The following is a 12,537-nucleotide window of genomic DNA, read 5'->3' as shown; positions in this document are numbered from 1 at the left end:
ATCTGGAAAGAACATTGCACAACAAGGAGCTGAACTTTTGTCGTCTTCCCCCCTTTTCCCCAGCTGTCCCCTGATGGCTGGAAAACACTTTATTTTCTTTAAGGGCTTTAGTACTGTGACAGGAGTTAATCAGCTGTGAAAGCTTCTGGGCTGGATTTTTCTTTATTCTTCCATTATTGATTTAGTATCTTGGTGAAACTCTTAATTCTGGTGATACAAAGAAAACGTGCTATGTCTTTTCAGAACACGGTTTTATATTCTGTCTTCCTTCCGGAGCTGTTTGTCTTCTCTTTTTGAACACGTATCCAGCGACATTCCCCCCCCCAAGCCTGGGCTAAAAGGCTTTAAGAGGCAAGATCTGCAAACCTGACCTAGTTCACCTGACTGTCCCAGAGTTCAAGCACAGGCACGGCCAGGAAAGTTGGGCCACATTGTGCCTGTGTCTCCAGGCAACCGTCATGTTAATCACAAGCATCCAACTGTGGTTGATTATATCTGGTACTTGAAGCAGAAAAGGAACATAAAATAGTTACTCTGAGGAGCAGGCTTACAAAGTTTTGTTTGGCTGCCTGGCTTCAGTGAGTAATAGTTTGATAAGGGAATATTCTGGTTTTTGTTGACATAGATCACCATGATAAAGACTGAGCCAATAGATGGGGTTTTTTTGCATGCCTGCACTGGTAAATATTCATGACAATTTTGTAAATGCAGCTGGCGACATCTTATGGTTTGGGAGTCTTCCTCTTTATTTTATGAGTTTGTCTGTATAGTTTCTTTTTTTATTATTTTTTTTTTTGCTAGCCATCAGAACCTGCTGAGCTATTTTGCCTGCTGCTCAGTAGGCTGCTTTCTGGCTGGCTTAGGCATATACTTAGTTACAGTTTCTATGTGTGTGAATACTTTGGTTGTTTGATGTCAGTCAACAAAATCCTTCTATTTTTCCTGCTTCACACTCTATTCACCTCACAAACACATTTATTTTGAATCACAGGCATCAAGATTGGCAAGTTTTGTATCCTTAGCTCCCCTCCTTCATGTTTTGAGACCAAGTCACGAGTCCAAGTCTGAGGTAATTTCCCTTGGTTTGCCATAGGTCTCTAAGCAGGCTCACGTGCTGTTGGTCCTAGTGGTAAGTTAGCCTTCGTGCAGGAAGGCATATGTTGGTGAGCACTTTGGTGTAGTGTGATTCACACCTGGGAAGAGAATTCTCATCTTGTGCAGTCAGGAAAATTGTCATCACATCTGTTATTAGGCAACCTAAATAATGTATTGTTTCCTGAGTGACAAAACCCCAGTGACCTCAGGTAAAGGATTTAAGTAATCCACATTCAAGTGGACTCCTTAAATATTTCAAAACTTCAATAGTGAAAAGAAAATGAAGATGTCATTGGCTATTCTCTTTTGTTTGTCATCTAGATGAAAAAGGATTTTGACCTGAAATGTCACATACCTTGCTATCAAGTAGATTCTTTAAGCATTGCATTGCTTTATCCTTCCATAGTGTGTAATGACAGAGCTTTTCCAGCTGTACAACTCATGGAAATCAGTGTGATGCTGCCCTTGTGTTTTAATCAAGATGAACTTGAAAGGTGAACATTGTAAGTGATAGAAATTATTTATAATTTGGTAATAAAAGTTTATGTCGAACACTCAGAATTTCATACATCTGCTATTTGCTGGCCTTGAGATATAGAACAATTGCAATTGCCTTTACATTTGGCCTTAGATGGAAGGTCATAAATTATGATGATAGAGTTCATATTCGTTCCCAGCTCACAAAATTTCCATATTAACATCTTCACCTCAAACATAAATGGTTACAAAGAAAAGGGCTGTGGGGGCCTTTGTCAACTGAACTTAATGATGGAAGTCAGCGGATCGAGTACTGTTGCCAACGTTCAAACATAAAGCATCACAGAATCCTTGTTCAGAGGACATAATTAAAACTTTGCAGTTAACTTTAAAAATGAAATGCGATTCAAAAGTCTCTTTTTCTCTCTCTTTAATGCAGCAGAAGCCACTTTAAAGTTAGGAAGGTTTTTCTCTCCCAGCTACTTGCAATGAAAACATTTCCATAGAGCAAGGTGGCTGTTTAACACATCACGTGTCAAAAGGAGTGTCCAGTTTTTCTGTGCCTTGTGAAGTGCACGCCACTTATGTAAGTTTAAATGCAGAAGAACAACAATCTAGATGACAAAAGAATGTCTGTGGAAGACTTTGAATTCAGTCTAAATAATCCCTGTTAGTGCTGTTATTGCAGGGTTTCCTGAGGGTCCTGAAGAAAACACCATACTACGTTTCTGGAGTTGGAGTAGTGGAGGATGAGGTTCTGTTCCCACTGAAGTCAACTGAAGTTTTGTTAGTTACTTCTCAGTGCTTAGGATGCCTCTGTAACTTACTGAAAATCTGCCTGAAATCTCAGATCCATCTCTGTGAGCTGGTACCACAATCTAACTGATAGTTAGGCTAATAGTTGTCACAGCCTAGTTTTAGAAACTTCTCAGTGATCGATCCCAGCTGCTGAACTATCAGCCCACTGCCCTGATCCAAACCCCCTCCAGTGGATTCAGGATAGGACTCCTAATCTGCAGATCCTTTCCACCCACTTAGAATCAAGAAAGTACCATATGTGCTTTCTCCATAGCTATCCCACAGGATTCCCAAGGGATAACCTCATGACAGGCTTCTGCAACCTCAGTGTCTTGTCTGCTTTTCAGTGCTGCAATACCTGTGCTGACGAGCAGGGATTAGCCTGCCCCTCCTTGCTGAGGACCCCAGGCTGTTGCCTGACAGCAGGAGGGTGTGACTTGCTGAGGGCTCTCACTGTGCGTTGCCGGAGGCTGTGCTGGGTGCAGAGAACAGATTTGCACTTTGGCACAGGAGTGCTCAAGCTGACCTCACAACTCGAAGTTGGCATAACCTCTGTGCTCTCTGTCCCTTTCTTTTTCCTTCTGGAGCTGTTCTTTCATTACCATTTGTGCTTCTTAGAAGTCTTCCTGATGCCCTGAGCATAAGGAGCATGACACTAAGGAATTGAAGGGTGCGGGAAGAAGCAACAGAAAGGAAGTATTAGGAAGTATTAGGACCTCCTTCCTTTTCCTCCTCAGCAGACTTCCTGGCAAAGAGGGAGCTGTCAGCAGGTCTTCAGGGAGCTGGGGAGAATAATGTGAGAACTAAGACTGAGGCTTTCTCTCTCTCTCCTAGACTTGCAGGTCTGTAAAAAAGAAAGGGACAATCTCAGAAGCTTTCAGAGTTCAATTTTAACTCCCTCTGAGTTCCTGGGAAGTCTCTCCCCAACGGGCAAGCTTTCTCATGAGCCTTAAGGGGTTTGGCATCTTCCTGTGCATGCATTTGTATGGGACAGTTCAAGCCTTTCTGCTTTTGAGTAATCATCTGTCTGTGCATATACAGTGAAAGATCAAAGATTATTTTTTTTTCCCCTTAGACAAAGGTTTAGTTACCAAACATTATTTCCCATGCTATGCAAAGATAATCAGAACTGCTGATTCCCAGCCATGCTCGCAATTAAAACATGAATGCATTTTTAAATTGGACCTTAAAAAAATCTTTGGCTTGTGCTAGAAGTTTTAGGTAGGAGAGCCTAATAAAGATCTGTCTTCGAGTTTTTACATTGTGTTCACTACCTTGAATGTTCATGTCCTCCCCAATGGATTGAGTGACATAATGACCTTTTGTCACATGCTTGTCTCTCCTACTTTCTGTCCAGTTAAAATATAGTTTGACCGATCATGTGAAAATTGTGGGGTTTATTAAGTAAAGGCAGGAAGCTCCGGTCGATTATTTTCTGTAACACTTAGCTAGATTGTTCCAGTTCCGTCGTATTTTGGATATAGCCTTTTGTGTTTGGGCTTTCTAAATTATTTACATCAAAGAAATACAAGTTCTCTTATTTTTTTCCAGTGTGGAATACCAATTCCAGATGACACTTCAATGTAACTTTTCCCATAGCCAGCTTGATTATGTGCTTCAGATTGAAAACTCTGGTGTCCAGTTTAAGCACAGACACAGGCTGAAGTGATTACTTTAAATTGACCTGTTGGTGTAAAGCATCTGCAGGATTAGTTCCCAGCTCCCCAGAAATGCTTCTGATGCAGACCTAGAGATATGAAGTAAACATGGGGCAGCTCTAATTTATAGTGTGGGCAAAACAATCCATACTGTGTTCTGAAATTCAGTGATGAAGCAAGAGTAAAAAGTGTTAAGCCACCTTTCTGTCCCTCTCTGACCCTTTTCACTTAAGGATCCAGCTGATGCTCTAGGGAAAAAGTATCTGACTCACAGGACAATTAAGTCTCTTTCTGGGAACTGACTGGATCTACTATCACCTGATGTCTTCCAGCCTCTCAACCGATTTTTTCCATTTATCTGACCCTCCACAGGTATTTCGTATATGGGGAAAATTTGTGTTTGCCTCTCCTCAGAAAAGTCCTGAGAGTCTCACCATAGATTTCAGTAAGCTGTGGATTAGGGATAAGCCTAAAATAAATCAAACAGGGTTTTTTTCCATCCACATGTTTCTAGTCTTCCAGAAATTGTGAGACCTAAGCCTGAACCCAGCAGTGCTACTTCACTGTCTGGAGCAGCTAGCACAGTTCAGTAATAGTTCTGTTTTATTGACACAGTCCACAACATCCTATAAAAAAGAAGTGTAGATAAGTCTGAAATTCAAAGCATTTGCTGACGCATACCAAGAAAAGATACTGAAAAATGAAGACACAAAAAAAAAAGATTGATGATTCAAGCTCTGGACTTGCAAATCTTTGTTTTTGTTTATATTGTATCTGTGTAGATTATGCAGAACCTCTTTAGACTTTCCTGACATTTAGAAAAAAAAGAAAAGAAAAAGAAATAATAATAACATCTTAGAGAGAAAAATAAGCATATGGAGATGATTGAGTTTGTCCATGTGAGTACTTTCCTGGACTAGCCAGTCTGGAAGGCACATGTGGAAACTGCCAAGTCAATGTTTACTCTGCTGATAAATGTTACTGGTGTGAGGAAATGGTGGTGTTCATTGTAACCCAGAATACTTGGGTTCTCATATGCCTCTGCCAGAGGCTTCCAGGGTGACCTTGGTTGAATCACATCCTCAGTGGCTCAGTTCCCACATTCAATTAACAGAAATGTGATTAGATGGAAGAAACTATTTTTATTACTATAAATTATTTTTGAAGTGGAGGGAAAATATGGAAGTTGCATATGGAAAAATCTCAAATACTTCTAGTTTCAGTAATTTTAAACATTTAATCTACTGTTAATCCAGAAATTGAAACAATTAACTATTTAAAATAGTGGAGATTGTGGTGTAATCATTCTGGTTTTATGTGCCTTTACTGACTGGAGAGGTCAATTTCTTTAGAAATAAAATGTGATTTAATGTCAATGTTAGGTCACTCCTAGAGCATTTGTGAGCTGGTATTTTCCAGTGGCCCAAATTCTTGACCATTGACTACAAAATTATTTCTGACTCCTAAGGAACAGAATGGAATGTGATCATTTTGTAATATAACAACAAAAAAAAGGCAAAAATCAAAAGGGAAGTCTAGAAACTCTATATATCATAGAATCATCCTGGTTGGAAGGGACCTTGAAGATCATCAAGTCCAACCATATATCAAGATGAACAGTTTTCTTAGGGACAGAACAAAAACATAAAGTTTCATATTAAGTCAAAACTTTTTTTTTAAACTGAATACATTATAGAGCTCTTATCTTTTTAACTTTATTATGATTTTGATGGATACACCAGAGAAAATAAGGATGCTCTCTGTAAATACAGATCTGTCAAAATGGTGTGACTGCCTGTGGCTGCAGTTTCAGGGGTAGTAAGAACCTCAAATGCAATGTTCAGGTCTGATTCTCTGCTGTTCACACATACAAGGAAGTATCTCTATATACTTTAGTCTTGAGTGCTTTTACAAGAAAAACATGTATTATGAGGAAAAAATATATAAAACAATATTGAAGGTTATGTACTAACTCTTTCAGGTCTGTGGTAACAGGTATGAATGAATATTATCTTGTAGGAGAGGGGAATGATACAGGGCAAGTGACGCACTGGTCCATGGTCTGTTTTTCAGCTTTCAGGCAAAACTGCCATCTGTGCTATCAGTGCAGCTCCACTAGTCCTAGGAATTGTAGGAGCTTTAGGGCAAAAACAACACCCATGTTTTCTCACTCATCTGATCCTACCTAGAAAATTTAGAGGCCAGTACCATAAAGTGCCTGTAGCAATCCAGACCACCTGTCATTAAAATTGCACCCTTGCTACTGCCAGTGGACATGCATGGATGCTGAAAACAATGGGGAAAGCTAAGATAGCACTAAGCATAGACAAGTCTTGTGACAATGAAACTGACAAGGTTCAAAAGGCTCTTCTCAGAGATGATGCAAAGGCCTGATCAGTAGTCCTTGCGGGGTTTTGTGGCTAGGAAGGCGTTGGCAACCCTGCTGTAAAATGTGTTATAAATCCTTATGACTTGGGTCATTAAAGAATTACAGCTCTCATTACTTCACTCTCCTCTGCTCTATATAAATATAGGACTTCATTCTACAAAGAAGAGGAAGAAAATCCCCTCTGCATTCCGGGGAAACTGGAAGGTGAAGAAGCAAGCTGTGTTCGTACCACGCATTGCTTTTCTTTGGTTTCTTGCTTCATTTCACTCTATCCATGTTGATTCAGACATGCTCAGGCTTCCTACATGACCTATGTAGAATCCTCTGGTCTTGCATCGTCAGACCATATTCCACCTATGTCATCTCCCCAGCTACTAAATTTTTCCTATGCATTCACCTTCCTCATCCAAATCATTGTTTTGGGTTTGTTTGGGTTTTCTCGTGGTATTCACCTGGGTGCTTGTCTGCTTGGAACTGACACTACCAATTGATTTCACATAACACACACGGCACAGCCAAAATATATATTTCTGTCTCTGGATGTAGGGTTCAGACATTAAAATCAATGCCTTGGAGGTGAAAGGCTGCATTGTCCATAAATAACTCTCAAGCCACTCGTTTCGGTTCCTCAGAGTATCGACAGTGGAGTATGTCATTTGGAAGATGAAAATACAGGTGCTGTGCTTGCATGCTGAAGTTTCCTGCACTGGGGGGAATTCTAATGGAAACAGGCAATAGCAGTGAAATTGGTTTTTTTGCACAAAATGCATGCGGAGACTTTTTTTCTTACAGTAAAGAATTATGTGATAATTTTAGTCCATTAATGAATAAAAAATAAATCCTCTCATGCTGTGTGAACAATTCAGGGAAACACCGGCAAAGGATGTGAATTTCCAGTTTGAAATGAGCAAGTCAAGTACTGGATAGGCTAGTCTGGAGATGTAGGACCTGTTCTCACTTCTGCTGCTGAGCTGTTCTCAAATGTTAAGACAGGTCTTTTCACCTCTCTGTGTCTCAGTTTTCCTTCTGTAAAACAGGAAGAATGACATCTAAAGTGTTTTCAGAGCAATGGATGAAAACTTTAAGGCTTTCCATCAGCTTTAAAAAAAATACGTATTTTTAATATACTAATGATGCTGTGAGAGAAAACGATCAATAAATATTTATATTTTTCTTTGCTGTTTAGGAGATGTTTTTCTTCTGTTTTCTCAAGTCATGGATAACAGCAGCACGTTGTCACTTTCTTGCAGAACATACAAGTCTTTTTGTACCTCTATGATATAAAAGTGAAAAATAGGTTAAATTCTGGTATGTCATTTGTCTCAAACCTGGAGGTCCAAAGTCAAAGGGAAAATCTTTTTATTTACTGCATGAGCAAGTGCAAAATCTATACATTAATAAATTCTAGAGGACTGTATATTCATGCTTTGCACACACTGCTTTTTATGCTTGATTTTTTTTTTTTAGGAATTGAAAGAAAAGGGATTGCTTTCAAAAATCACAACACATTAAATAGTCCATATTTAAGAAATTGTGTATTTATTTTTGAAGTAACCTCATTACTACTACACCACTTTTTCCTCTTGACAGTAAAGCAAGGTGCTTATCGTCCATATTTTCATAATGAAAGCTCCCAAGCACAGGATCCTGTGGCAGATTTACAGCTTGCGAGCAGCAGAACTGACAGGCATTTTAATATGAAAGGAGATATGATGTCTTTAATGTACAGTGATGTCACTTCTAACAGGGTAGAAGCCTGCTTTTTGCACTGCAATCACCATAAGAAGTGAAACCTGTCTGCTTCAGGAGCGACCTTTTAACCCAGAAAAAGGTCACAAATAATAGAAAAAAGACAGGCCCCTGCATACTCGGGTGGAAGGGCACAGTGAGGCTGGAGGAGCAAGGCTATTGTGGATGTGCATTATCTCCAGGAAGTAGAAGATAGATATAGTCTAGCCAGCGCTAACCTTGAGAACAGAAAATGAAAGGATAATGAAAATCCTCGAGGGAGTGTTAAACTGGAAGCTGGATTGCCTGTTGACCACTCTTTTTTTTTTTCCCCCCCTTTTATCCAGCATTGATTGGACCTAATAACTTGAAAGCGATATCGACAGCAGTATCGTCTGCCATTAGCTGCACGTGTCATTGCTCCACTGAAAGCAGCCCAGTACCAAAACCAAAAGTCTTTCCTTCTGCATTAGACCAATGAATTTACTACCCCTGTCTAGGAAACAGTTGCCAGTGATTTTAAAGGCTGCTTTAAAATGGGCATTTCTTGATTCTCCTCTTAGATGTGCTTCCAGCTCCTGACTGAAAGATTTCATCATGTAATTCTGGAGCTGCACCATTCTTAAGCTTTGTATACAAGAGCATAAGCTGAAAAGGCCATAAAATGGCAAGAATTCTCAAGGTCCAATAAGTATCTTCTGTTACCATTAGGCTGGTGACTTTGGTTAAAGACAGGAAATGAAAGTATGCAGGCATCTGTATTTCCTGAAGACACTAATTTCCTCTAAACTAAAATTTAAGAAAATTGACTTTGAATCTCATGTATTTTGGTATTTTGGCATTTTGATCTCGAAGGAAAAGAGATGAAAGGGATGAGAAGAACAACATAAGAAACAATGTGGTTGCTTTCTGTTATCTTTGTAGAAATCTTAATTTTAAAAGACAAGGCTTTTGAGCAGGATCTGAACCGTCATGTTCTCCTAGCTGGGGAGCCAGGACACTGAAACAGTAATATTCAGGGAAGACAAAACAAGGAGGAAGTCAGTGTTGGCCAGTCTATATATATTGATATCTCAAAAAGGAAGCATTGATACCAATGTAGCTGGGTATTTGTGTCCTTCAAAATCAGAAATGATGATGGACCTCATGAAGATGCCTGTAACATTGCACAGCTAGTCCTGTACTGTTTTGAATTTAATTTTTAATAAATGAGTATGTTCTTAGAGTTAACACGATTGGTTTTAATATACTTTGAAACAGCTGTCTCTCTTCATTCCTCTTCAAAATGGAGGGAAGAGAAACTGCGAATTCAAGTCTGCATATAGAAATAACTCACATTTCAGTAGAAAAATGTCAGAAGTACTGGCGGTATCAGAAAATTCTTCTCCCTATTTTGAGCCTGTTCTTCTGACAGCAAAGGAACCTTCCAGAGTTCTGTGTATGTTTGGAAATATGATAATATTCTAGTTATATTTTCTAAAAAAGTTAAAATACTGGGAAATTAGGTATGATGTGATACTGCTGATAGATCCATACATCACTGAAAAAAAGTTACAATCAAATGCCATTAATATAAGTTAATGGTTTGAAATGGTCTTGTAACAGTTTTAAAAGATCCTGTGTCTGGAGACAAAAGCAGCTTGACAGACACAAGTTGTGAACTGCTTCACTTTCCATGCTACCTTATATCTGTCAATATATTGGTTACGGAGCTCTGCTGAGGCCAGTCTCAAAAGGCAGACTGTCACATTTCTCAAAGATAAAGCATCCCTACGGGTACAAAGAATTCAGGGACACAAGCTGATAGACAGGAGCAGCACTGCAACTCTAACACGTTATGGCTAAGTTCAATGAGTGAGTCCTTAAACGGGTAATTGAATTGATGAAAGGCTTACAGTTCCTCCGATTAAACTTGTTCTTTCTCCGTATGAAAGACTCAGGATAGTTTAAGCAAAAATTGAGGAAGAAACTCAGGAGAGAGACATTCATAAGCACTTTGAAAATTGGTCTCACATGAAAAGCTTCCCATTTAGGTCACATGAGCCACTTGTGGATACAAAGAATCCCCTTTCCCAAGAAGTGTCATTTGCAACAGCCCCTTTTTGTTAATTAAGGATTTGTAAATATTTTTAGAACATGTCTCACTGCTTCATGACTCATTCCCCTTATGATCTTTGGTATTTTTCCCATTTGTGATCGTGTAGCATCCCTGTGGCATATGGTCACCTGGGAAAGTATTATTAGGGAAGAAATTCAGCAATTTTGGCTATTTTTAATGACCTTTGGAAGCTATAAATGTGGAAGAAGAGCCACATCAAAGCAACATTTTTCAATTTACTGCATTGCATCAATGAATCTCATTGTTTGCTCAAATTTTCCACGATGTGTCTCTCTGTTGCATCTTTGATTGTAACGCAATGAATCTCATTGTTTGCTCAAATTTTCCATGATGTGTCTCTCTGTTGCATCTTTGTAACAATAGTAAACTGTCTGGGAAATGTGCTTTGTTTCTGTGTGTGCTTATACAGTGCAAAGTGCAAGAGAGTGACGGCCTGTGGCTTGCACCATTAGGTGCTATGATAACACAGTTTTTAAACAAATGCATATTGGACCAGGAACTCCTAAATTCTTGCTTTGAAAAGCCTTCATTTTAAACCTATATCTGAGCAGTAACTTGTTTTTTTGTGTGTCATTAGCTTATTTTTTAGAACACTCAGAAGAAAGTTATGTACTTAACACATTCAGCAGGTTCGTGGTGCCTTTCAGCAAGTGAGGACTGTACCCTCAGAGGGGTAACAAATCTCTGTGCCTTTAATTACATTTAGATAGCACAGTGGAAGAACACTTCCTGTAGGGCTGGACTTTATTTGCCTGTGGGTATAAGTATGGATTCATTGATGTTTGATGCACAAAGTTTAGCCCGTGTTTCCTGTCACCATGACTGCCTTATGGCCAAGAGGGCCAATGCCATCCTGGGGTGCATTAAGCAAAGTGTGGCCAGTAGGTCGAGGGCAGTTCTCCTCCCCCTCTACTCTGCCCTGATGAGGCCACACCTGGAGTGCTCTGCCCAATTCTGGGCTCCCCAGTTCATAAAGGACAAGGAACTACTAAAGAGAGTCCAGCACAGAGCCACTAAGATGATTAAGGGACTGAAGCATCTACCATATGTGGAAAGGCTGAGAGAGCTGAATCTGTTCAGCTTAAAGAAAAGGAGGCTCAGGGGTGGTCTCATTAATGCTTGTAAATACCAAAAGGGTGGGTATCAGGAGGATGGGCCCAGAATCTTTTCAATGGTGTCCAGTGATAGGACAAGGGGTGATGGTTGCAAATGGGAACACAGGAGATTCAAGCTAAACATAAGGAAAAACTTCTTTACTGTGAGGGTAACAAAGCACTGGAAGAGGCTGCCCAGGGAGGTTGTGGAGTCTCCATCTCTGGAGACATTCAGAACCTGTCTGGATGTGTTCCTGTGTGATCTATTCTAGGTGATCCTGCCTGAATGGACTGAATGATCTTCAGAGGTCCCTTCTGACCCCAACCATTCAGTGATTCAGTAAACATTTAGTGTCAGTGAGCACTTACTGTATTGAAAGTCATCAGTGAGGACATATGTACCCAGTTCAGACAGTCTGAAATGATCAAACCAGTTTGGACTCTATGCCTGCATTTGAACTGAATTTTTGATGTTTGAGTCTTGTATAAGTAACTTAATGTGGCTTACAAGTTTTAAGACCTTGCTTGCATGCTTACACTCTCTCCTGAAATACATATGTTGACTATTCTGAGAAAATTTTTTTGGAGAAAAATGTATTTCATAGTTTATTTGTATGTATGTTCAGTGCAATTACATGCTTACACTAGTCTCACAGAATAAGGTTCATTAATTAATATACCATGTGCTTGAATATGACTTTTTCTTTTTAAAATAATGCTGAGTTATATCTGCAATTTTTTTGTTTCCTCCCTAACTGCTTTTGGCTTCCTTCCACACATGGGGCATCATTCACCATTCTGTTTAAATAACCAGATTGGTCAGAATGGTTGACTTTTTCAAGCACCTTCTCTTTTTTGAGAATTAAAGGTTATAGCTGGAAAACCGGCCATCTGAGCTTAGTCAGTTCTATGTATTTTTGTTAATTTTTCCTGCTTAATGGTCCTTTCAAATTTAGATGGCATGGTTACTTCAGGCTCACATCAAATCCTCTTCAGAAATAGCAGCTCACGGTGGGAAAAGATAACCTATTTCCTTCAAGCACTGTAGCTCTACCTGTGAACTATTGGCATCACATGAAGATTGATTAAAGTTCTGCAGACACGTAATGAAAAAAATAATATAAAAAATTAAATAAAAAATTGTTCTCCTTGCCTGTTTCAAAGGGTAGCTAACTCAAA

This window comes from Chaetura pelagica, unplaced genomic scaffold, assembly GCF_000747805.2.
Source record: "Chaetura pelagica isolate M959 unplaced genomic scaffold, ChaPel_1.0 scaffold221, whole genome shotgun sequence".
NCBI lineage: Eukaryota > Metazoa > Chordata > Aves > Apodiformes > Apodidae > Chaetura > Chaetura pelagica.
The sequence above is the reverse complement of the archived record's forward strand: the minus strand, read 5'-3'. Positions refer to the sequence as shown.